A 24,170-nucleotide genomic window follows, 5' to 3' on the forward strand; every position below is an offset into this window, starting at 1 on the left:
CTGTTCTGGCTGTTTCTACTCTGATACCGGCTCTGAACTGCCAGATTCATGCTCAGATTCATCCCTGACAGTGGGAAGAGGTCCCTCCTGGTCCCTCTCTGGCTGCAGCTTGACATCTTATCTGTAGCTCTATATGTGTAGCACATTACGTTGTGTGCATTCTTGGAGAGGAGGGGTACACGCCTCTGTCTTCACCATGGGGAAAAGAGCACCATCTTGGCAAGTAAATGAATTGGGTGTGAGCTGGCCATGTGTCCTCTTTTACAGAAAACAGCCCTTTGTTTGAACGTGTCCTCTGTTTGAAGGACTGTCCACTGCAAGTCCCCTTTAAAGATAACCATAGGAAACTGGGAGAGCCCAGGGGCCTTGAAGCTGCCCCTCAACTGTTGGCCACGTCTGGAGAGCAGACTGAACAGGTAGACACACAGGTCACCTGGGCCCAGCCTTCCCCAGTACAGCAAGGTGTACTGTATTTCTATTTCAATTATAATAATTATTCCTAAATGCACATCTATACATATAAATTAGCATATGCAAAGTTTGTGCAAATCTGTGGTCTTTTTTTTTTTTGGTGGTGCCTAAATTTCACTGGATTGTTTAGTGCTCTAATTTGGTATCCTGGCTCCTCTGGCTACCATCTTTACTTCACGAGCCAAGCCAGATGTTGCCACTAATCACGTGGTAGTCACCACAAGTGGCAACTGCACTTTTATCTTTGCCCTCTCCGTGACGTCATGTCATGACATCACAATATTTTGCTACACCCCATTGGCTGGCTTGGGAATGTGGCATGTTATGATCTCACAATATAGATATGTTCTACTGGAGGGGAGAGCTTCTGTTCAGCCATTTCGAACAGAAAATGCATGCTTGGTGTAACATCCAATTTGCCCCTAATTCCCTCTCTTCTGCTGTTAACTTTTTCCAAATCTTCCTCCTCAGTTTCAGTGCTTCAGTGAACATGTAATGCAAGGCAATCCAAAGATAAATGTAGAGATCTATAATTTCTGGCCGACTTCTTTAAAAACATCACGCTGCTATAAAAAGTGAGAATCCCTTGTAATTTTATGGTTGACTATGATTTAACTAAACGGTGATGACTCATTAGTCAGGAAGCCACTAATGTGCACTCAAATGACATGGGGGAAAAATGCTTATCAGAACCATATGCAAAAAAATTGCAGGTCTGCAGAAATTTAAGCTTTCGGGCATTTTTCTGCTTTTCATCTTAAACTGAAGCAATCCGCTGTTTTTTTGCGTCTCGCCTCCCACAAGCTAATTTGGTATTGCTAATACACGTCTTTGAAATGCATAAAGTGGTTTTCTTCCTCCTCCTCTCCACCCCCAGCCCCATCTCTGTTAGCATGGCTGGCAGCAGCAGCAGCTCCAAACGGCCCAATCGATGAAGTCAGATTTACATCCACCAGCCAAACAGAAGCTTGGCTAAACAGCCTACAGAGAATCCCATCCCAAACAAGGTAGGGTGTTGCCAGCTGGTGCTCAGCCCGTTCGCCAAGCAAATTCCCTTTTCACCTTGCTTTTGCCTGCAGCTGGTTCAGAGTTGCGTGAGCTTCTGTGGAATGGTCTTGCCCAAATGGCCTCGTAGCAGCTTGGGGGTAATGGGAGTTGTAGCCCAGCACCTCTGGAGGGCACGGGGTTGGGGCTGACGTATAGGAAGGCTTGGCATTATTTTGAACAGACTCTTCTCCCAAGTTCTCTGCCCGTAGGAAACGTAGTCCAAGAGAGCATGGATTCTGTGCCAAAGCTGCCATCCCAAGCAGACTAACCTGGAAGTGAGCAATGTAGAAAGCAATGGGATGCGTCTTTGGGTAAACATGCAGAAGGCAGGGATTTAAATATGCCACTTTCTCCACCGAATATGACATATTTGGGCCTGAGTTCAAGATAACCCTGCTCAACAGCGGGTTCTGCATGAGTTACTGTGCGCAAAGTCCTGTTTGTTTACTTACACCCTGCTTTTCCTCCAAGGAGCTCTGTACATGGTTCTCCCCCTTCTAGCCTTACAACAACCCTGTGAGGTAGGTTAGGTCGAGAGATTGTGATTGGACCAAGGTCACCCGATGAGCTTCATGGGGATGTGTGCCCTAGTCTCTCCAGCCCTAGTGCGACACTAACCATGTACCACAGCGCCTTCAGAGACCCTCTGAACAGCTGGTTGGTGTTGTTAATCCCATTTGGGTGGGAGGTGGGTGGGAAGGAAGGCCCAGGAGGGGTATCAGCTTGGTCAAAGCTGGCAGGGCCACCCCTCTAGTTTCGAGTGTGCACACATGATCCCGATTCAGCGACGGAAACGGCAAATACAGTGTGTTCTTGTCTGTGTGTAGGACCTGGTCTGAAAACCCAGGGCAAACAAAAGGCAGCCCTCCTTCACACAGGGCCTAATTAACATCTGGGATTAGCTGTGAAAATGTGTAGTGGCAATCACTGGCTTAGAAAGTGAGGGGTGAGTTTCTGTTCAGCAAGTTTATGGAGGTTCGGGCTCTCAACCGTTATAGCTACATGGAACCTTCGGGTCAGTGACAGCTCCGGGTTTTTGAGGGCCCTTTGGTAAGGCACCCTCAATGGGCCGTTGCCACTGCCATGGTCACCAGCTGCTCTTCCTCCTCTTCCTCGTTCTCACCATTGCTACCACTGCTTGCTTGACAGGCAGGGGGCCAGGGAGCAAGCAGGCCCTGGCATCTCCTTCTCCTCCTTCTCACCAGCTCCATTGCCTGGGCCAGAACAAGAGGCCAGGTGCACAAGCAGGCTGCGATGGTGAAGAGGAGGAGCAAGTCCGGGGGCCTCTTGTCATTGGGCCCCTGCCAGGGTGTGGGCCCTCAGCAGGTGCCCAGCCATGCTTCCCCTTGAGGCCAGCCCTGATCACTATGACGTCCAAGAGGACCTTCCATGTTTAGGGGCAATATGCCTCTGAAGACTAGTCGCGAGACGGCAGGGACAGACCCACGAAAGGCTTCCAGGGACAGTTGGCTGTCCAGTGCTACAGATAGAATGTAGGGCTAGGTGGACCTCTGGCCTGACACAGTGGGATCCCTTCTTATGGGATCCATTTGCCAAAGACCTTCGGCGAAAAAGCACCATCCCTCTGCCCATTTGCACCCTTCATTGTCATGCTTGTGCAGTGACTTTCCCAAACTACGTTACACACACATGCTTGCATTAAATCCCCAATGGGTTGCTGATGCTTCTAGGGGAAAGCCGCTTCAGCAGGGGGTGACCTGAAGTGAGCATGGGAGGCTTAATCACACGACACACACACATACTTCTCTTGCTCCCAATTGCCTTCTTCCAGAGTGACATACATTTCTCTGGGAGCTGCAGCTCACGAGTTGTAACTTGAAATACAAGCATTCTTGTGCAGTGTGCAGTTGGATGCATAATATTTTGTGACTAGCCAGGAAAGGGACCCTTGTATTTCCCACTGATTGGTAGGGAGAACTCGTTTAAAAACCGAGATGCCCTCAGTGAAGGCTGGTGGCTCCAATGTCAGTGAGGCAGTGAATCCACTCTGAGTTTTAGTCAAAAGCAGTCAGAACTCTAAAGGAGGTAGCCAAGATGCAAAGCAAAGCACCTTGGATAACTCTTTTGGTTCTGACTGGTTCTGACTGAAACCTGGAGTGGATTCACTGCCCCATGGACATCTGAGCCACCAGCCTCCACTGGATGCCCCCAATCTGCAACATTGTTCAGCCTCCAATATATTTTTGGTAGCCCTACAGAAAACCAAGCATTTCTGATGTGTGTCCACAACCTTCCCTAACTTGGTGCCCTTCAGATGTGTTGGCCTGAAACTCCCATCATCCACTGGCCATGCTGGCTGGGGTGATGGTGGTTGTAGTCCAGCACATCCGGCAGGCACCAGGTTGGGGAAGACTGTTCTAAGGCAACTGGAGCATGATTAAGCATTCTAGAGGATCACATAGGAAAAGCTATGCTGGATCAGACCAAGGGTCCATCTAGTCCAGTATTCTGTTCATACAGTGGCCAATTGGCTGCCCACGGGAAACCCACAAGCAGGACATGAGTGCAAGAGCACCCTCCCACCCATGTTCCCCAGCAACTGGTGTACATAGGCAGACTGCCTCTGATACTGGAGGTAGCATAGAGCCATCAGGACTAGTAGCCATTGATAGCCTTGTCCTCCATGAATTTGTCCAACCCCCTTTTAAAGCCATCCAAACTGGTGGCCAATTCCATAGTTTATCTATGCATTCTGTGAAGGATTATTTCCTTTTATCTGTCCTGAATTTCCCATCAATCAGCTTCATGGGCTGACACTGGGTTCTAGTATGAGGGAGAAAAATGTCTTCCTGTCCACTTCCTCCACACCGTTCATAATTCTGTACACCTCTATCACGCCTCTCTTTACTTGTCTTTTTTCTAAGCTAAACAGTCCCAGACATTGTAACCTTTCCTCACAGGGGAGTTGCTCCACCTCTTTATCATTTTAGTTGCCTTTTCCTGAAATTTTCTAATCTACAATATCCCTTTTTAGGTGCAGCGACCGGAACTGTACACAGTATTCCAAGTGTGGTCGCACAATAGAGTTGTATAACGGCACTATGATATTGGCCATTTTAATTTCATTTCCTAATTATACTTAACATGGAATTTGCTTTTTTCATAGCAGCCACACACTGGGTCAATGTTTTCATCGAGCTGTTCACCACAAACCCAAGATCTCTTTCTGGGTCAGTCACTGCTAGCTCAGCAATGCATATGAAAACTACTAACATAGTAGTTAGTTAATTTTGATACAAAGGCCTTTACCAGTACACCAGTGTATTTCAACAATCTTGGGTATGAAGTTAGCATTGAAATGTGTGTGCCTCTTTGTTCCGTGCGTTTTTCCAGGAGATCTCTTCGTTCTGACGGGCAAATGAAATGTAGACAGTAAAAATATAGAATAAAGATCCCCATCCCCACCCCACCGCAATACCTCCTCTTGCCTTGTTTTCTTTTTTGCCATCTAGCCAAGCAGCTGACATCAAAGAAAACATTTTCTCTCCAGAAGCACTGCAAAACAAGTGCATACCGAACTTTGCCTTTTTGTTTTGTTTTAATCCTTGTTGTCATATGTGTAGATTTATCAGAGACTGGAAATGTCATGATTGTACCCTTATCAGAAAGTTACAATAAATACAGAAGCCCTATTCTTTTCTGGGCTTGGAACACACACAGGCTGCTTTTTGATGTACGATAGAGCTATAGTATATCATAATGAGGACTGAGCATAGGCGTTGCCTGATCCCCCTCCTGTCTGGCATGGACACAAGGAAGAGATCAGAAGTTTTTGCTTCCATTTTCAATTAACCATCTTCTCGGGTTACATCAGAACCCTGTGGTTTCTTGCAGGGGCTGGGGACTGTTTTCAGGTGAGGGGCCAGATAATCCCCCCAACTTGTGGGCCAGATATCAGTGGGTGGAACCACGCCCACTGATGTCTAGTGGTGTAGTGGTAAATTTTGAACTGCAGGCACTTCTCATGACACTCCCCACAGGCACAGTCCCATGGAGAGTCCAGAAATGCAGGCCTCTGTGTTGATCCATATCAACAAACCAGTTCTAGCAGTTTTCATCTCTACCAGGAGCAGGCCTTTTGTAAAGTGAATGGGTCTTGATTTCCCATTCAAGACAAGCTGCCCCCAAATACCTTCCATTACAGCAGGGAACAATATATTGTTGCTGGGCAAATTCATTTCCTCCCAGCTATTTTGAGGATTGCAGCGAAGCTGAGAGGGAATTGAGAATTCCAGTGGCGGGTGGCAGACGACATCGGCGCCCCTGCTAATTAAAAAGTGCCAGTGCTGCTTCCCTGTGAGCCCTGGTTCCACTGCACCACCGCTGATGTCATCCGATCCCCAACCAAAGCAGCTCTCCAACTGGGGAAAACCCACACACAGCTAAGCTGCCCCGACAGGTTTGTGGAGCCATCCTCTGTCCCGCACGTCAGGGGAGCTTCATCTGCCCTGCTTCCTCCCCTGTTGGGGAGGACATCAGATGGACATTTCAACCTTTTAGAATGGCCGGGGGGGGGGGGCGGACACATGTACAAAAGCCAAATGATTGGCAGTTGTGGGGAAGGGGGGGGTCATCCGGGGAGACCCAGCAGGCCAAATTGGGGTCCTGATTTGGATCACAGGTCTAAAGTTCAATGCCCTGCTGTAGGTGGCACATACATGATAGGGTCTTTTGAGAGCATTTAAATAAGTGGTTTAAAAAGCTCCTTCTTGAGTTAGTCCCTTTGTTGCAGTCTAGCATGACCAAGAAATGAACAAGCAGTTTCCCACTAATGGATGTGCAATCTCGGAAGTGAGTAAAGGGCTACTCACTGCCCATTCTGAAGAGGGTCCTAGAAGAAAGGAGGAAACACAGTTTAGAAACCCACCTTAAATGCGTTCGAGTTAACATCAACCAAGATGATCAAGAATAATTACAAGCATCAAAGGTGGCTCACTCCCTGACAAAACGTAAGACTAGGGATGTACGAAAATCACTTACCTTTCGGGGATTATGCTGATGGTGTAGGGGGAGGCATTCTGTCCCTCCCCCTGGAATCCTCGCTAGGGGGGAGGCGCTCCGTTCCTCCTCCCCCCGGAATCCTGGCTGGCCAGCTGTGCTCCGCAGCGATTCTGCGGAGCCGCTGGCCGGCTCCGCCAGCAGCCAGACATCTGGCCGCTGGCTAGCAGGGACGCAAATGGCGGCGGCCATAGCCGCCGCCGTTTGCGTCCCTGCAGTCAGCCGTGATAGGCTATGTAAATGTTTACGTAGCCTATCACGGCTGATTAAAAAAAAATAACAAAAACGCACGTACGCAAATGGCGGCGCCCATGGGCACCGCCATTTGCATTCCTTATTTTGGCACGTCTTAGTCTACGTAAACATTTACGTAGACTAAGACGGCGAAAATAAGGGGAACGCAAATAGTGTAGCGTCTACACTATTTGCGTTCCCCTTATTTTCGCCGTCTTAGTCTACGTAAATTTTTACGTAGACTAAGACGTGCCAAAATAAGGAACGCAAATGGCGGCGCCCATGGGCGCCGCCATCTGTGTACATGTGTTTTTTTTGTTTTTTGTTTTAATCAGCCGTGATAAGCTACGTAAACATTTACGTAGCCTATCACGGTGTTTTTTTCAAAAACTAGCCGGGATAGGCTACATAAATCTTTACGTAGCCTATCACTTTTTTTGTTTGTTTGTTTGTTTTAAACCTGGAAATGGCGGTGGCGGCGGCAGCTGGTCGGAAGCCCAGCCGCCGCAGCTGCCGCTGCCGAACCACCGCCGCCGCCACAGCCACCGCCGCCAAGAAGATCCGCCCCAGGTAAGTCCCGTCCCGGGGGGGTAGCGGGGGGTTGGGCCGTTCCGCCACCAATTTCGGGGGGCCGAATGCGCTGGCATTCGGCCTCCCCAAGATCCATGGCAGAACTTTCGTACATCCCTACTTAAGACCAGTTCTTGGAAACAGAAATCTTTCCTGCATTTTAAAATCAATGCTAGTGTGAATGTTTCCAAAGCAACCTGGTTTGGTTTCTTTTTCTTCTCCTCCTCCTTCTTTTCTTTCTTTCTTTCTTTCTTTCTTTCTTTCTTTCTTTCTTTCTTTCTGTCTTTCTCTTTCTTTCTTTTTTGGTCTGTTTATTTGTTTGGGGGGTGGGGTCAATGAACACAGCATGCGCTGGCTAAGCCCTGTTGACTCACCCAGTCTTGGCACATGCCAGTCACTTCCGGAAATAACGCACACCTAATTGTCACCTAGCTTGTTTCAACATTACAGAAACGAGCGTGTTTACACAGAGCGAACATGGTTATTGATGGGGCATCTCGATTTTTCTTTCTGCCCCCTCCCCCACCCAGTTTCCTCCACATACCTTCAAATTAAGGCTGCTAAATTTTAAAATCAATTGAGCTCCAAAGATCTCCTTTGAGGGCGCCGACAGCCTTGATTCTAACAGTGGGTGGAGGACAGCCTCAGGGACGTATTGTTTCTTTTGCGCAGTAGCTGACATATTTCCCGTGCAAATGACCAGAAAACCACAGTTTGAAAAAAATGAAAGACAAGCCTAGAGATGTTAGCTTTAGTAGAAACACACAAAAAGAGAGAGAGAATAGGCTCCCGACAGAGGAGCTGGGACCTGTCACTGCAGGTGTGGTATATTGGAGATGTGGTGACTGAGGCAGAGGGAGGCCTGCCCGAGGCCATCTAGTGAGTTATGAGGCGAGATTCAGACCAGGGACTTCTTGATCAGTAGCGCCGGGTGCAATCCTATGCATGTTTAGACAGAAAAAGTCCTACAACTCCCAGCATTCCCCCAGCTGGCTATGCTGGGAGTTGCCTGACTTTTTTCTGTCTAATCATTCATAGGGTTGCATCCTCAGTCTCTTAGGGTGTCTCCACCAGCAATTTACTCCGAGCTGGCTGCTTGTTGAGGTCGTTAGGGACCAACGACGCCGTGGCCATCCAGCAGCCGCCCCGGAGCTTATCAAGGAAAAACCGGATTTCCTGAGACTGATTCTTTTCCTCAAGTCGGGTTCTCCCTGGTATAGCTGCTGTGTCCCCCAACCCCCATGTTGACCTGGGGTATGCTAGCCCTGCCTAGGGGTGTGCCTTTCACCGTGACCCCGGTCAAGGGGTGTTTCCTCCCATTGTGCTGAATGAAGGTTGCCCTCTGAATGCCCACAGAACTTACAGAGAACCCCCTCAGTTGACAAGGCCCAGCGAGGCACGAGGCTCCGATTCTCCTTTGTTTGGTTTATTGCCATAGGAAGAAACTTCAACCCAGCGTTATAGAGATCCTGCAGGTTAAAATGGGGGCTGGTTTCCGTCTTTGTGTTTCCTGCTCTCTTTCCCAGCACAAGCATATGTGTGTCTACTCAGAAGTAACTCCCATTGTGCTCAGTGAGGCTTGCTCCTGAAATGCAAGTGCATCTGGACTTTCAGGGGAAAGGAGAAAGGGGGGAAGCCTCTCTTATTGGTTGAGCAGCCCCTGCAGTCAGATGACGTTCACTCCACACACACACACACCCCGAAGTCTGTTCTGTGAAGGAATTTTTACTGGTGCCGAGCACTCGCTCGTGGAGCCCTGCGTGGACCAAAGCACAGCAAAGCCGATTCCTTTTTAAAAAAATCTGGTACTCCTCCATTTGCTTCTCCTTCTGTTGTCATGGAAACAGGGCCTTAGTTACTATATTGCACCAGCTCGGTCAGAGTAGACCAGCCTCCCCAAACCCCATACCCTCTAAATGTTTTGGACAACAATGCCCAGTGTTCTTAACTATTAGCCATGATGGTTGAAGCTGATGGGAGCTGAAGTTCCAAACATCTGGGGGGTCACCAGGTTGTGGATGGCTGGAGCGGTAGACATTACAGGCCTAGATGGACCTATCATCCGATTTTGTTTAAGGCAGCTGCCTTTGTTCCTGCTTTAACTAAATACATTTATGGTCAGGGAAAAGGATTCCCTCTATTGCCGGAGGGCCTAAAGGGAGGCAGGGGAGGGGAGGGGAACTGTGCTTGTGCAGCCAGGGCCTATCCCTGTGTTTTGGGACGCTATCCTGTGTGGGAGCCAGTGTGATGTAGAGTAGCTAGAGCCGAACTGTTGTGAGGATAAAATAGGGGTGGGGGAGGGAATCATGTAGCTCACCTTGGGCGGAGAAGGATCCTTTCGGGGTGGGGGGAGGCACCACCCCTTTGTCGCTGAACCATTTTGCAGGAGGGGAACTGGGCTCAAAGTAAGCGCATCCCAGTTCGTAAAATATTAACGGCGCGTTGCGCAGTCTCAATCACAGTTGGATGAAACTGAGTGAAAGGCAGAGGTGGCACTGAAGCTCACCACAAAGTGGCTTTTGATCATCGAAAAATTATTCAGGGCGTGATAGTTTGGGTTAGCTTAAGAAACTGAAACGGGTGATTTCATCGGGGATGGATCTTACTTAACGGAAAACAGAAGTGCACAGCTAAGCAGCCGATGGTGGTGACGGCGGTGTGACAGAGAAGCGTGCTACAGAGGCAGAAAACAGCGTTAGCTGCAGCACTTGGAAACCTTTACAGAAAAATTCTATATTTAGCTCCTGTTATTCTTATGCCTTTCATGGTCATGCCTAGATCCAAACCACTGAAAAATTGAACTATGTATATGGCGGCTTAGATCGTGTTGAATGAGTCATTGAAAATTTGCCCAGCAAACCTGCTTCCATTCAGTTTTCTTTGTCCTCCACTTGCTGCTAGAGGACTGGAAATGTTTGTTTTTCCTAAGAAGGGGGAGGACAGGAAATGAACCAAGGGGTAACACTTCTTTTTAAGCAATTGTTTCCATGATAAAAGCCCCCAAACAGATGGGTGACATGGCTCTCTTGATAGTTCTTTTCTTTTAAAGCAACAGTTGGGCTGGAGATGCTGTTTTGTGGTTTTTTATTGGAACATAGGAAGCTGCCTTCTCCCCAGTCAGACCATGGGTCTATCTAGCCCAGGATTGCCGACACTGACTGGCAGCAGCTCTCTGGGTTTCAGGCAGACATTTTTCCAGCCCTACCTGGAGATCGAACCTGGGACCTTCTACATGCAAAGCAGGTACTTTTCCACTGAGCTACAGCACTCCCAAATTAACGTAATGGGGCAGGGACAAGGGGCAATGTAATCCTTCACCTTCCGGCTTCTGCTATTGGACCACACGGTCTCATAGGCCCCTTCCTACCCTACTATTCTATGATTTGTTTGATTAAGAATAATCCCTCCTCAAGCTGCTGTTAGCCTTGTGGGGCGGGACACACACACACACACACACACAGACACAATGTAGATCCCTGTCTTGTTTTTCCCCAGGAGGACCAATAGCGTGCATAGTTTGGATCAGGAAATCAGAGAGCTTTTCTACACAAGGCTGTTAACCTGCTAATTCAGTTTCATCACAGAACTGAGATCCGAGCACTACACAAGGGCATTTCCTTTCCTGCTTTTGGAAAGCAGTGGCACTGTGGTATAGCGGAATACTGCAAATACACAAGAGGAAATTGCACTTTCTTTTGCCATCAGAAATAATGCCCCATTCCTCCTGCTCTCAGAAAACTCCAGAAAGTGCTGTTTACAAACAGAAGTGAAACTGGAGGGTCACATCGTTGTCTAAAGAACCCTTAAACAACCAACAGTAGGGAATGACGAGCGCACAACAAATGCCTCATGCAGAAAAGCTTGGAGAGTTGGAAGGTCGCTTAGTCCAACTGCCTGCTCAGTGCAGGATCTGCAGTGCAGGGAGCAACCACGGCATCCCTGACAGATGGTCATCCAGTGTCTGTTTAAATACCTTCAGCAAAGGAGAGTCCACCACTTCGCGAGGCCATCAAACAGCTCTTACTTTTAGGAAGCTTCTCCCAGTGTTTAACCAAAATCTTCTTCCCTGCCATTTCCACCCACTGGTTCCGGTCCTGCCCTCTGGAGCACCAGAGAACAAGCCTGCTCCATCTTCTGCATGACAGCCCTTCGATACTGGTAGAGAGCTATCATGCCTCTCCTCTTAACCTTCTCCATGCCAGGCTAAACATACCCAGCTCTTCCAACTGTTGTGCATAGGGCTTGGTTTCCAGATCCCTCCTGGTTGCCCTCCTCTGGACATACTCTAGTCTTCTACAGAGCAAGGCCATAATTATATGTTATGAGGCACATAAGGGGTTCACAGCACCATGGACATCTCATAATGCTAGGCAGGGGAAGCGTATTTACAGGGGAGAAATGGTGGGTGAGAATGGGGTACTTAACCCTTCCCCAGACTACCAGTTCTCCCCTGAACGTGCCCCCCTGAGGCAGTCTCTGACTCATTCAGCCCAACCTCAGCTGAGTTTCAACACTGGAAAAGAGCCCAATTGGGAAGAAAATGTCTGGTGGGGGAGGGATTTGCAAGCAGAATCCTGGGGCATGGGAAGGGTTAAGCACTCTCTTCTTTATTTTCCCATATAAATGGCCTCATTTTGCCATTATCTTAGCAAATGCAGGAATGGGAACATAGGTTTGACAAGGTAATAGTTCTACCCTAACATAAGCACACACACACACCCCAGGCCTTGCTGCAAGGAACTTAAGAGTCCAGAATCTGATAGCAGGGAAATAAAACACCTCACCTCTCCTGTGAAGTCTTTGGCAAAACTTCCTAATCCTCATGGCCTACTGTTAACTATGCCTAAGTATGTGTGACTGAAATATGTGCATATTATTCCCGTTTACCCCTACCACCAAGAACAGCCCATGGGTTCTGGGTGGCTTGTTAACCAGGGTAACAAGCCACCCTGCCTGGGTGTGCACAACACCATAAGCTGTGGCAACTGCCCACCATGGCTTGAATATTCACAATGGTGGCTGGCATGCACTGCAAGCCACCATGGTTTATTTAAGCCATGCGGCCGGTCATGTGAACCCAGTCACTGTCTCCCTTGTCTCCAAATGTACACTGTAAAGCCCTGTACAGGGACTTGTACTTTCGTGGAGCCGTGTAAGTAATAGCTCTTCTTCATGTTCTCTGTGCATCACATGTCTGGGCTCTGTGGCTGTGCGGAGTTTTGATCAGGAACCTTCTGTGGCTGAGGAATGTTTGGCAGGAAGCCTTCCCTACTGTCAGCCTTTCTCAACCTGGTGTCCTCCAGATGGTTTTGGACTACACATCCCATCATCTCCAACCAGCAGCGCTGGTATTGGTTGGGGTGCTGGGAGTCGTAATCCAACACACCTGAAGGATATGCTGGGTTGGGGAAGCCTGGCATATAACTTTAAAAAAGAGAGAGGTAACAACAAAGGATGAATGCAAATGCCTGCAATTGTACCTCATTTCAGCTGGAGATGAGGGCTGAGGTTAGGAACTAAGCCAAAGGCTTTAACGAAAGAGGGCAGGGTTTTAAAAAAGAGATCCGAAGGTACTTTCTCTCTGCGTACGTACCCATGCATTATGCGCGACCTCTGCTCTGGATGGATGTTCCAGGCAAAAGAGACCTGCCTAATATTCACAGAAGTCCGTTAAGGGTCATGCATATGAATAATAAGTTTGGCCTGGAGATGGTCTTGCAGGAGCCTTTGGAGTCACACAGATTGTGCTGGGAACTAGGAGGGGTGGACGTTCTCCCCAGATATGTTGGACGCAGCAATCTGTTTGTTGTTTTACTAGTATTCTTAGGGAGCAGTCCTGTGCATGCAGGACTTCGGTTTTTTAGTTCTAGGACTTTATTCTGTCTCAACCTGGATAGGATTGTGCCCTTAGCCAGTCTCAATCATATAAACAAATGCTTTTAAGGTGCAATCCTATGCACATTTAGACAGAAAAAAGTCCTACAACTCCTAGCATTCTGCAGACAGACATGCTGACTAAGGAATGCTGGGAATTGTAGGACTTTTCTCTCTCTAAACCTGCATAGGATTGTGCCCTTAAACAAGGAATTGTTGGTGGAGTGGATTCTTTGATAAGACTGCAAACATCTGAGAGCTGCTAACAAGCAATGGGGCTTCCCCATATATGAGTGTTGGGAGATAATAAAAACAGGGACTTCCATTCAGTAGCAGAGGTAATAGTTTGGAAGCAGAAGATCCCAGGTTCAAATCCTGGCATCTCTGGTTAAAGGGATCAGGTAGCAGATGATGGAAAGCTGTTGCCAGTTGGACCAGACAATATTGAGCTAGATGGAGAAATAGTTGGATCTAGAGCATCTCTACACCAGGCTAAAATCCTGCATTTAAAATGGGGCTTTCCACTTCTGTTTTAAATGCAGGATCACGATAGTCTCCTTTGACACGCACTTCCTTCCCCTGTTTCCCCCTCCTTTCTCCCCTGAGTCTTCCATACATTTCATTATACAGCCGCTAGATGGCGCTGTGGTCTAGCTCCTCTTGTTGCTAATTTTCCTCTTTTCACAGAGGGAACTCAAGCGGAACTTGAGCGCTGTAATTTGATAGCTCATTATCTCCAATCTTAAAAAAAATAGAATAAAGGTCATTTAGTACGGGAGATGCCCTGGAGGTTGACAACGTCATCTAAAGGACCTGCAAACTTCCGAGAGTGAGCAATCTCAACAGCAGGATAAAAGCTCCATGTGGAGAAGCCTCTAATCCAAGGCTCCTTCCTGTGTATTTTGCTAAGCCCTGCTGGAGTCCCTTCCCAATGCTTGAGTTACAGGGTGGCAGCAAATGGGTCCCAACCTCCACCTCTGCTGGCTTTCCTTGCTCTTGTTTTGGAAGCACGATTTGGCGAATGCGTGTGTGTGTGTGTGAGGGGACAGGGTTTGTGGATTTCATTCTCAGTTATCATTCATGCATTGTGTAACCCTTCAATTTTTGGTCAGACCCCAGCTGGCTGACCAAAAAAGCAGCAGCAGTAGTAATAATAATAATAATAGTTGTTGTTGTTGTTATTATTATTCTGTAGAACTCCCTGCCTTTTGAGGTCAGGCAGGCACCAATTGTGCTGTTTCTGGCGCCTCCTGAAAACATATTTATTTCAGGAAGCCTTCCTTAGCTGACCAGCCATGTTTTATCAGAATTCTTTCTTTAAAAAAAAAAAAAGAAGTTAACATGGAGTTGTATTCTTTTATCTTATCTTGTATCTTCCGTTGTTCACTGCTCCAGAATCTTTCTAGATGTGGAGCAGTATATAAATGTTGTAAATAAATAAAAATTATTATTAATATTATTATTATTAGTAGCAATAATAATATCTGGAGCAATTAATGGCGATTTGAAGAGAGAAAAATGATTCTACGCTCCCCCACACAACTGCTCCCACTGCCCATCTCAATAAGTCCACATGCTGATGGATGGGTCCCACATAGCCAGACGGTAGTTCCGAATGACTTCAAGCTGGAAAACTCCTCTTGCGTTCCTGTCTAGTCTCTAAAATGGTTTTTGTGGTCAAAGTGAAGTCAGCGATGACCGCAGGCTGCCAAGTTCCTCCCGCCACCCCCTGCTCCAGCCTGCCCTGCTCTGCCTGTAGAAGTTAAATAAGAGGTGATCTCTTTCTCTCTCTCTGTCTGAGAGCTGGAGTTGGTTTTGCAGTTACGTGGTGCTCTGGAAAGTAGGTTACTGGGTCAGGAACAACAAGTTCTGACTGTTTGCCAGGGAGCCCTTCCTCTCCCTCTTCCCCTCCCTCTCTCCCGCCCTCTCTTGATCATGTTTATACTGCTGTGACCTGCCGGGCTGAAATGGGTAAAAAAAAACCCAGAAAAACAAACCCTGAATGTGGGCAGTTTTGTGACAAAAAGCCAAGGCATATCTGATTGAACTTGCCCTTTCTTTTTAAGCCTATCCCAAATAAGTGCAGAATGCGGCCCTGCTCAGCTGCCTTGCTCTCACAAACAAAGAGGCAAAAATAATTTGGAATCCACGAATAATGCAAAGCATCTGTGCTGTGTGTGGTGTGTGTTTTTAAATGACGACTTTTGCTTACTACAGGCACACATCCAAATAACTGCAAGCTTTTATTGTTGCAAAGGAAGAGTGACCTGGTTCGCACAATCACGGAGGGGAAATAAGCCATGGTGGCTTATTTCCCCTTCCTGTGTGTGCAAGTCGCGTGCTGGGGGCGGGAGGAGTAGCATAACCGCCCCCAGCAGCGTGGCTTGTTGTGTCATGCAAACCTGGCCAGGGTGGCTGTTGCCATTAACTTATGCACATAATGAGCTGTCAAATTACCCTGTTGTGTTCCGCTTGAGTTCCCTCCAAGAAAAGAGGAAAAGCAGCAAAAAGAGGAGTGAGATCAATGAAAAATAATGGACGACTCAGACATGGGGAGAAGGAGCGGGAGAAGGGGAGGGGGGAAAGGAAGCACATGAAAAAGGGAGTCGTTGTGATCCTGTATTTAAAATGGAAGCAGAAAGCCCTGTTTTAAATGCAGAATATTAGGCTGGTGTAGAGATGCCCATAAACTGGCAGTTTGGGAATTTGGGCCACACCCATCACTGGAATGGTCTTTGTTATTTTGGCTAAAGACATACTAGAAAAGCACCGCTGTCTACAAGGTGTTACCAGCAGTTTGAATCAAAACAGAGCTCAACAGCTGCAGCGTATATGAGTTGTCAGGCTGGGCCCTACATTGGATGCCTTTGTGTTCATGCGCAGGCACTGGCACGAGAGAGAAGTTGCTGACGGGATTGTTTAGTAATGATGCCTCCTGTTAGAAAGGCAATTGGCAGAGAAAAACAAAAAGGCAAAACAGAATGAGCTTTTACCGGTCTCACGTGTACACAGGCTATCTTAGAACAATAAAAGGAGGCCACACCCTTTTTCAGTGAAGGAAAGAGACCCGTTTTACTCACAAGTATTCTTGCATATACAATGAAGGTACAGCGTAAAGTTTCAAAAGAGTTTGTTCGGTCCATTTTGTGTTCCATTATGCAGGCAGGAGTGAGAGCAAACCCATGTGTTCCCAGCATGGTGGAGGTCAGGGGGAGGGGGAAAGAAGGGGAGGAGCAAAGGAAGAAATCACAGGAACCCTCATTGTAGGCTATAGAGATCCTACGGCTAGTTGTGGTCAAAATCCCCATGAACTAACTAACTGCAACACTGCCCTCTTCCCATACCGTGCAAAGGAGGTTGCGGTATTCCCAACAGATGCATCCAACTCAACTTGGAGATGTAGCTTCTAGAGCAAAGGTGAACAACATGAGGCCGGCCTGGGTGTTTTTACGCCCCCTTCCCATGTGTTCCCTGTTTACGCTGCTGCAACTGCCGTGCAAAAAGAGAGCAGTGTTGGCGGCCAGAAATCATAGCCACTTTGCAGAGAGAAAAGGCAATGCAGGTGGAGCCCCGACCCCCCTCAAGTTGCCCACCACTGTTCTAAGGACCCCCAGGGAGGCCACTGAACACTGAAGCGTGGCAGAGCCAGCAACCGACATGAACAACTTTTTAACTGGGCATCCTCAAAAGACTGAAATAGTGACAAAATAATGGCCATGACTTACCAGAGACAGACAGTTCCCTGGTAAATAGGAACAGTTGGAATGTATAGCATGGTTATAAACGTAAGCGCTTTTAATAAACAGCAGAGAAACACAGAGATTCGGGGGGTGGCTTTTTACAGAGAAGTGTGTCGCGCCTCCTTGGATGTGAAATAAACATTTCACTGACTTCATCTCCTCCAACATTTGGCAGATGAAACTGAGGAGGTGCATCTGTGCTCCCCTATTCTCACATCAGCACTGCTTGAGATGCATTGATCGATTGACTGATTGATTGATTGATTGATCGCCTTTCTGGAAAAACCAATCAAGGCAATTTATGAAAACAAGAAGAACAAACCCATCACAAACAACGACACAGGAAATCCTTAAAAACAACCTTAAAAACCATAAGAACAATTAAAAAACAAATTAAAGAGATGTGCCTTTTGACCCCCATAATGCAGAGAGAGTGGGGGTCAGTTGTAGCTCAAGCCGGAGAGTTTCCATCCTGCATAGACATTGCTGGAGGCCCTTCCCTGCCAGCACTGTTAGTCGCTTGGATGCTCTGTTCATTTTCTCTGCAATAGTTTGTCCTGCACTGACTTCTCTGGCCAGTGCATTAGTAAGCCAACCAGAAGAGTTTCCTTTAAAAAAGAAAGAAAGCTTAAGAATGTTTCATCAGAGGTTTCATCTCACTGTGGACCTGGATGCGCTGCTTATAGAAATAGTTGCATCTCGAATGCCTGCGACAATGTTGTATCACGTGAAGTACTAGTTCCCCTCTACTCAGCACTGGTTAGGCCTCATCTGGAGTACTGTGTCCAGTTCCGGGCACTGCACTTTAAGAAGTATGCAGACAAACTGAAGAGGGTTCAGAGGAGGGCAACAAAGATGAGCAGGGGACTGGAAACAAAGCCCTATGAGGCGAGACTGAAAGAGCTGGGCATGTTTAGCCTTGGGAGGGGAAGACTGAGGGGAGATAAAATAGCGCTCTTCAAGGACTTGAAAGGCTGTCACAGAGAGGAAGGCCAGTATCTCTTCTCGAGCATCCCAGAGTGCAGGACACGGAATAATGGGCTCAAGTTACAGGAAGCCAGATTCCGGCTGAACATCAGGAAAAACCTCCTGACTGTTAGAGCAATATGACAATGGAACCAATTCCCTAGGGAGGTGGTGGGCTCTCCCACACTGGAGGCATTCAAGATGTAACTGGCCATCTGCCAGGGATGCTTCATTGACTTAGATTCTTGCATTGAGCAGGGGGTTGGACTCGATGGTCTTATAGGCCCCTTCCAAGCCTACTATTCTATGATTCTATGATCATAGAATTGGAGCAGACTTTGTAGGTCATCTATCCAGCCCCCGGCTCCATACAGGAAATCCAGAATTTGGGCATCCCCAACGGATGGCTGTTCAACCTCTGTCTGAAGATTTCCAGTGAGGGAGAGCCCACCCACCAGCCCTCTAGGTAATGGGTTGCTACTGTTCTTACTGTCAATACATTTCTCCTAATGTTCAACCGAAATCTACCCTCCTGTTACTCAGGCTCATTAGAACTAGTCCTGCCCTCTGGAGCAGCAGAGAACTGTTGGGAATATTGCAACCTTAATGCAACTTACCGGGAGGCAGCAGTGTTGCAGTTAGTTACTTCATGGGAATTTTGACCACAGCTAGCCCTATGATCTCTATAGCCTACAGTGTGGTTTCCTGTGATTTCTTTGTTTTGCTGCTCCCACCGCCCCCGCCCCCGCCCTGCCCTCTCCATTCTTGGGAGCACGTGTGTTTGCTCTCTCGCTCCTGCTGGTGTAATGGAACACGAAATGGACCAACAAACTATTTTTTGAAACCCTACACTGTACCTGCATTTTATATGAAAGAACATTTGTGAGTAAAACCACGTTACCTTTCTTCACCAGAGAAGGGTGTGGTCTCCTTTTATCCTAAGATAGCCTGTGTGCATGTGGATCTGGTAAATGCTCATTCCGTCTTGCCTTTTGTTTTTTTCTTTGCTAATTGCCTTTCTAACAGGAGGCACCAACACTAAATAATCCCATCAAGAACAAGTCTGTGCCCTCTCTGGGGTGACAGCCCTTCAGGCCTTCGAAGAGTACTGCCAATACATCCCCCTCCCCTCAGTCATGAAGTGCTGGGGCTGTGAGCGGGGGAGCAAGCACGCTGCCTCCCATGTGCTCATCACTTCTGCATTCAGTCAGCTTTATTCCGAACGTCTGAGCCTGAAACTCTGGGTTGTGGTAGGGTTAAATAACCCAGAGTTTAACCTAACAACAAACCATGAGTGTGTGTTGGGTTAAACAGCTCAGAGTGCTGGGTACGGAGATCACATAAAAAAAAAAATCAGGAATTGATAGAGCATTTCTGTGCTGTTGATTAAAATTGATTCAAAATGGAAGTGGCCAGTGCACAGGACAGGAGTCAGTGTACCTGTTCCCTTGCTCGTAGCCTGGACAACCCATGTTTTAATGTGCAAACTGGGCAATTATTCCAGACGAGTTATGGCTGCTGCAGAATAAAGTAGAACTATTCCTTCTCATGACTTGAAACCTATGCTTCTGTTAATGCAGCCTACAATGGCATTAGCCTTTTCTGCAGCCGCATCACACTGCTGACTCACGTTCAACTTGTAATTGACTACAAACTTGAGAGCCTTTTCACAGGTATGATTGTCAAGCCAGGTATTCCCCCATCTTGTACCTATGCATTCGATTTGGTTTGCCTAAATGCACAAATTTGTATTTGTCTGTTGAATTTATTTTGTTAGTTTCAGGCCACTTTCCATTCTATCAAGGTCATTTAGGATTTTATTCCTGTCTTCTGAGGTGCTAGGTATCCCTCACACCTGAACTGCTGCTTTTCAAAACCAGAGTGCCTATCTCTGTGGGATTACATGATCTGGCTCTGGCCCCTTTTAACTGCTGTTTTTGGAACTGGCCCAGTGCTTGACCCGGATTGATTTAGTCACCTTGAACTGTTGACTTCTTTGTGGACCTGAAACCTGACAGCTTGCCTGGGGGAGGGGAGAGGGGGCTGACCCTGCTGGGCCCAGCAACAAGGCACATGTGAGTGATCTTGCTGGTGTACATAATAAGGGGAATCATAGAATCGTAGAATAGTAGGGTTGGAAGGGGCCTACAAGACCATCGAGTCCAACCCCCTGCTCAGTGCAGGAATCCAAGTCAGAGCATCCCTGACAGGTGGCTGTCCAGCCCTGACAAAGTTCCTGCTGCTTCTCACACAATAGGGAAGGGCTTAATGCTGGGCTGGGAAACTTGTAGTCCTCCAGATGTTTTGGCCTACAACTCCAATCATCTCTCAACATTGGCTAGAATGGCTAGGTAGGATGGCCACTTATGCATCGCTAAAAAAGAGAGGAAATGCATCATCAAAAACAGAGGACAGAAATTGGCGTAATATTTGCCTGTGCAAATCTATACGTATTGGAGCAAGTTTAAAAATAATAACTACAATTTAAATCGAAATGCAATATTTCTCACCACAGTGGGAAAGACTGGCCAGGTGAGCTGCGTGCCTGCTCAGTCTCCTATCTAGGTGCTGACTGGTGATGGGGGACTTCAAGGCCCTTCCTGGTCTCCCTCCTTATAGTGCTTGGACTTTAAACCAGACTTGGACTGGGCAGCCCTTCAAATAGAGGACACCTTCAAATAGAGAACTATCCTCCATAAAGTAGGACACCTGACCACCCTATGATGGGAGTTGTAGGCCAAAACATCTGGAGGGCCAAAGTGACCCACTTCAGGATTAGGTAGTCCTTTGCTTATACGGGCATGGGAGCCACCAATGTTATTGGTCCTTTTAGGCTGAAAACGTAGCTGACCAGGGCCCTGCAGCCTTTAAGAATGTAATCAAGAACTACACAGCCACTGTGAGGTGTTGTAAATCCTCTTGAAACTGCACGATTTCCCTTAACCCCTTTGACATGCTCCATTTCCTTGCAGTGGCATTCAAGCTTGCACCATACCCCTGAGATGACCACTCTCTCTGTCTCTTACTATTTGCATGTTAAGGTCTGCGATGTCTTTTGGGCAGTTTCATCTTTCCCTGCTAAGATTACCAGGCAAGATCTAAAGGATCTTTTTGTTTAATTTCTGCAGCTCCGGACACTACAGCATTAACATTAACTGTAAATCCAGCTTGTATTCAAGATAAATTACATTTACAGAGCACAAATGATCAAGGGTTTAAGAATAGTTGGAGTTAATTTTCTAGATTAATAGTGGTCTTGTTACAATGTTTTTCGTTTTGGTTTTTTGGGAGGAAATTTTGGCCTGGGAAGGGATTTCAGAATGTTTTAGCCATGCTCTTGCTATTCCAAAACTCAGATCATTGTGTAAACCAGACTTCCCCAAACTGGTGCCCTCCAGATGTTTTAGACTACAACTTTCAGCATCATCACCCCTGGCCATGCTGGCTAGGGCTGATTGAAGTTGAAGTCCAAAACATCTGGAGGGCATCAAGTCGGGGACTGCTGATGTCAACTATGAATTATGCCTAAATATACCCTTCATTAGACACTGACTATAAGACTGATTTCATGATCAGTTATGTCAAGAGGAAGGCAAAGATGAGGAAAGAGACCCCTGATTATTCAGGGGCACTGGGTTTGTTTTTTTTGTTTTTTTCGAAGCTTGGATTTTTATCACTTGGGGTGCAAGCCTATGCATGTTTAGACAGAACAAAGCCCTACAGCTCCCAGCATTCCCCAGCCAGCCATGCTAGCTGGGGAATGTTGGGAGTTGTAGGACTTTTTTCTGTCTAAACATGCATAGGATTGCATCCTTGATCAATTAAAAAAATCCAAGGGAGAATAAAATCAGTGCCCTTTTAAGTTATTCTCCCTTGTTGCCTTTGAAGGCTCAAAATCCTCACAACCAAATCCCAGCAACCCAGAGAAATATCTCAGTTCTGGCAGCCTGGTTCTCTGAGCACCTTCAGTGTAAAGTTTAGCCAACTTGTTTACTGACTTTGACTTGGTGTTTTGAATATTACTGAAATCTAGTTTTGGAAGAAGTCCTGGTTTACAAAGTATGCCATCTAGCTTTGTTTTCAGTAACGTTATGCAATTGTTTGTTTGTTTTTTAATTAGGTTAAAAAATAAGGCTTTTGGACGTTTCTTTTCAAATCATGGTTCTTCAGTTGCCTTGTACATTCCCTAGGCCCTATTATCTCTCGGTTGCAGTCTGTAGCTAGGACTGATCCATTCTGTGTTTAAAGACCTGTCAAAGGCCTGCCTCAGATAGAACATGTATATACACCAAGTAATTTTCTGTGGTTGTAGTTCCAGCGTCTCCTGTTTTGACTTTTTAATCTTTTTAGGCAGCTTAATTGCAGGAGCAAATTTTGAATGAAAAGGGATGTGATGTACTTTCAAATGTAAATTATGTATTTTTGTGCCTTAGAATTAAAGAAGAGGGGGAAATAATTCCCCTCTTAGCACCCTGGGAAGCCACTTCAGATATTCCTGCCAGCGAGACAGTACATGCCTGTTCCATTGCAGTTAGGACTGTCTGCTAATTTCCCATTGGCTTGGCATTCATTGACAGAAAGCCCTTGAGTGTTTACTGTGAGCAACGCCAACTGTCAACAGCATGTAGGATATATGGATCCTTTAAAGGCTATACAGAGGGAGAACAGCGAGGAAGTGGGGACAAAATAATTGCTGATTATTTTCCTCTTCCCTCCCCATCCCTTTTTCCTTGTGTGTCGTGTCTTTTTTTTTTTATTGTAAACCTGCAGGCAGGGACTGTCTTGTTTTACTGATTGCCCATAAGCCGCTCCAGGAGCCCTTTTGACTGAGGAGTATCAAAATACTTTAAATAAATAAATAAATAAATAAAGCCGGGGCAGGCAAAAGGTTATATTGGCAGATCTACTGGTAGATCTCTGGTGGATTTGCAGAGATCAGCAAGGGTGTTGTTCTTGTTTTTTGCAGGGCTGACCCAAAGCATTTTGCTGCCTGAAGCAAAGGCCAAGATGCACCTCTCCCCTCATTTCCATGTACAGAAGCCAAAGTAGAATCTCATTCCAACACCAGCAATGGGATGGCATCTTCCACCACAGCTGAGGGCAGCAGGCTAATTTAGGGGGCACAGGACAGTCTCTGTGGGACACAAGATCTGTCCTCCTACATGCCCCACCCTTGGAATCTGCCACCAGAGGTGGCTGCCTCACTCTGCCTAATGGTAGGGCCAGCCCTGTTCTTCTGGCTCCCAATAGATTAAGAAAAGCAAGTATCAAAATGAAATAATTTTTGCTGGCCTTATGCTAATCGCTTCTATCTCAGCCTCTGTGTTCCTCACCTGCATTAATGGGTTGCCTTTGACCAGGTCTTTGCGCAGCTCTGTTAGCTAATTTTAGATGTTGGTGTTAGAATCTTTGATCTGTAGTGACTCAGCTGTAGACCTGTATGCAGGTCTATATGCAGCTTTCCCAATATACGGCTCATGAGGCACAGTAGATAACTGGCTACGCCCCATGAGATACATTTTTGCATTTGGCTCAGCCTGTTCAGGATGGGGTTGCACTCCCCTTGAAGGAGTACGTTCATAGCTTGGGGACTCTCCTGGAGCCATCTCTATCACTTGAGGCTAAGGTGGCCTCTGTGGCATGTGGCTTCGGCTGGTGGCCCAGCTAAGCCCCTACCTGGACAGGGATAACCTGGGTTTGGTAATCTATGTTCTGGCAATTTCCAAGTTAGTTTACTGCAATGCACTCTATGTGGGGCTACCCTTGAAGACTGTTCAGAAGCTGCAGCTTGTGCAAAATGTGACAGCCAGATTAATAACTGGGAACAGAAGGATTGTGCATATAAGACCAATTCTGGCCCATTCGCGTTGGCTGCTTATATGTTTCCGAGCGTGATTCAAGGTGCTGGTTTTAACCTATATGGCCTTACATGGCTCGGGACTGCAATACCTGACAGACTGCCTCTCCTGATTAATAAATAATAATAATAATAACAACAACAACAATCCACAAGCTACTGTGGTGCACCTCAGGTTTCTAGGAGAAAATAAAAATTAAAAACCCTCCAAAGTAACCCTGAGATCTGCCCACCAGTACCATAAAGCAAGGCCCTCGAACCTAGGGATGTACGAAAGTCACTTACCTGAACACGAAAGTTGATTCGCGGTGGGGGGGAGGCCCTCCGTCCCTCCCCCCGAAATTCTGGCCGGGGGGGAGGCGCCCCATCCCTCCCGCCTCGAATCCTGTCCT

The 24,170-nt window shown here is 47.0% G+C and overlaps 1 protein-coding gene across 1 annotated transcript in view; it reads left to right on the forward strand.

Moving 5' to 3' along the window:
* Positions 1–1,002: 1,002 nt before the first annotated feature.
* PASD1 (PAS domain containing repressor 1) overlaps positions 1,003–24,170 on the forward strand; it is a 179,387-nt gene continuing 156,219 nt past the window's right edge. Inside the window, exon 1 of the mRNA XM_084813726.1 lies at positions 1,003–1,478. The gene's annotated coding sequence lies outside the window, so the exon portion shown is untranslated. The remainder of the gene's footprint in view (positions 1,479–24,170) is intronic.

Source organism: Heloderma suspectum, chromosome 9 (genome assembly GCF_057233095.1).
Source record: "Heloderma suspectum isolate Gila_16-S chromosome 9, 16-S_ref, whole genome shotgun sequence".
NCBI lineage: Eukaryota > Metazoa > Chordata > Lepidosauria > Squamata > Helodermatidae > Heloderma > Heloderma suspectum.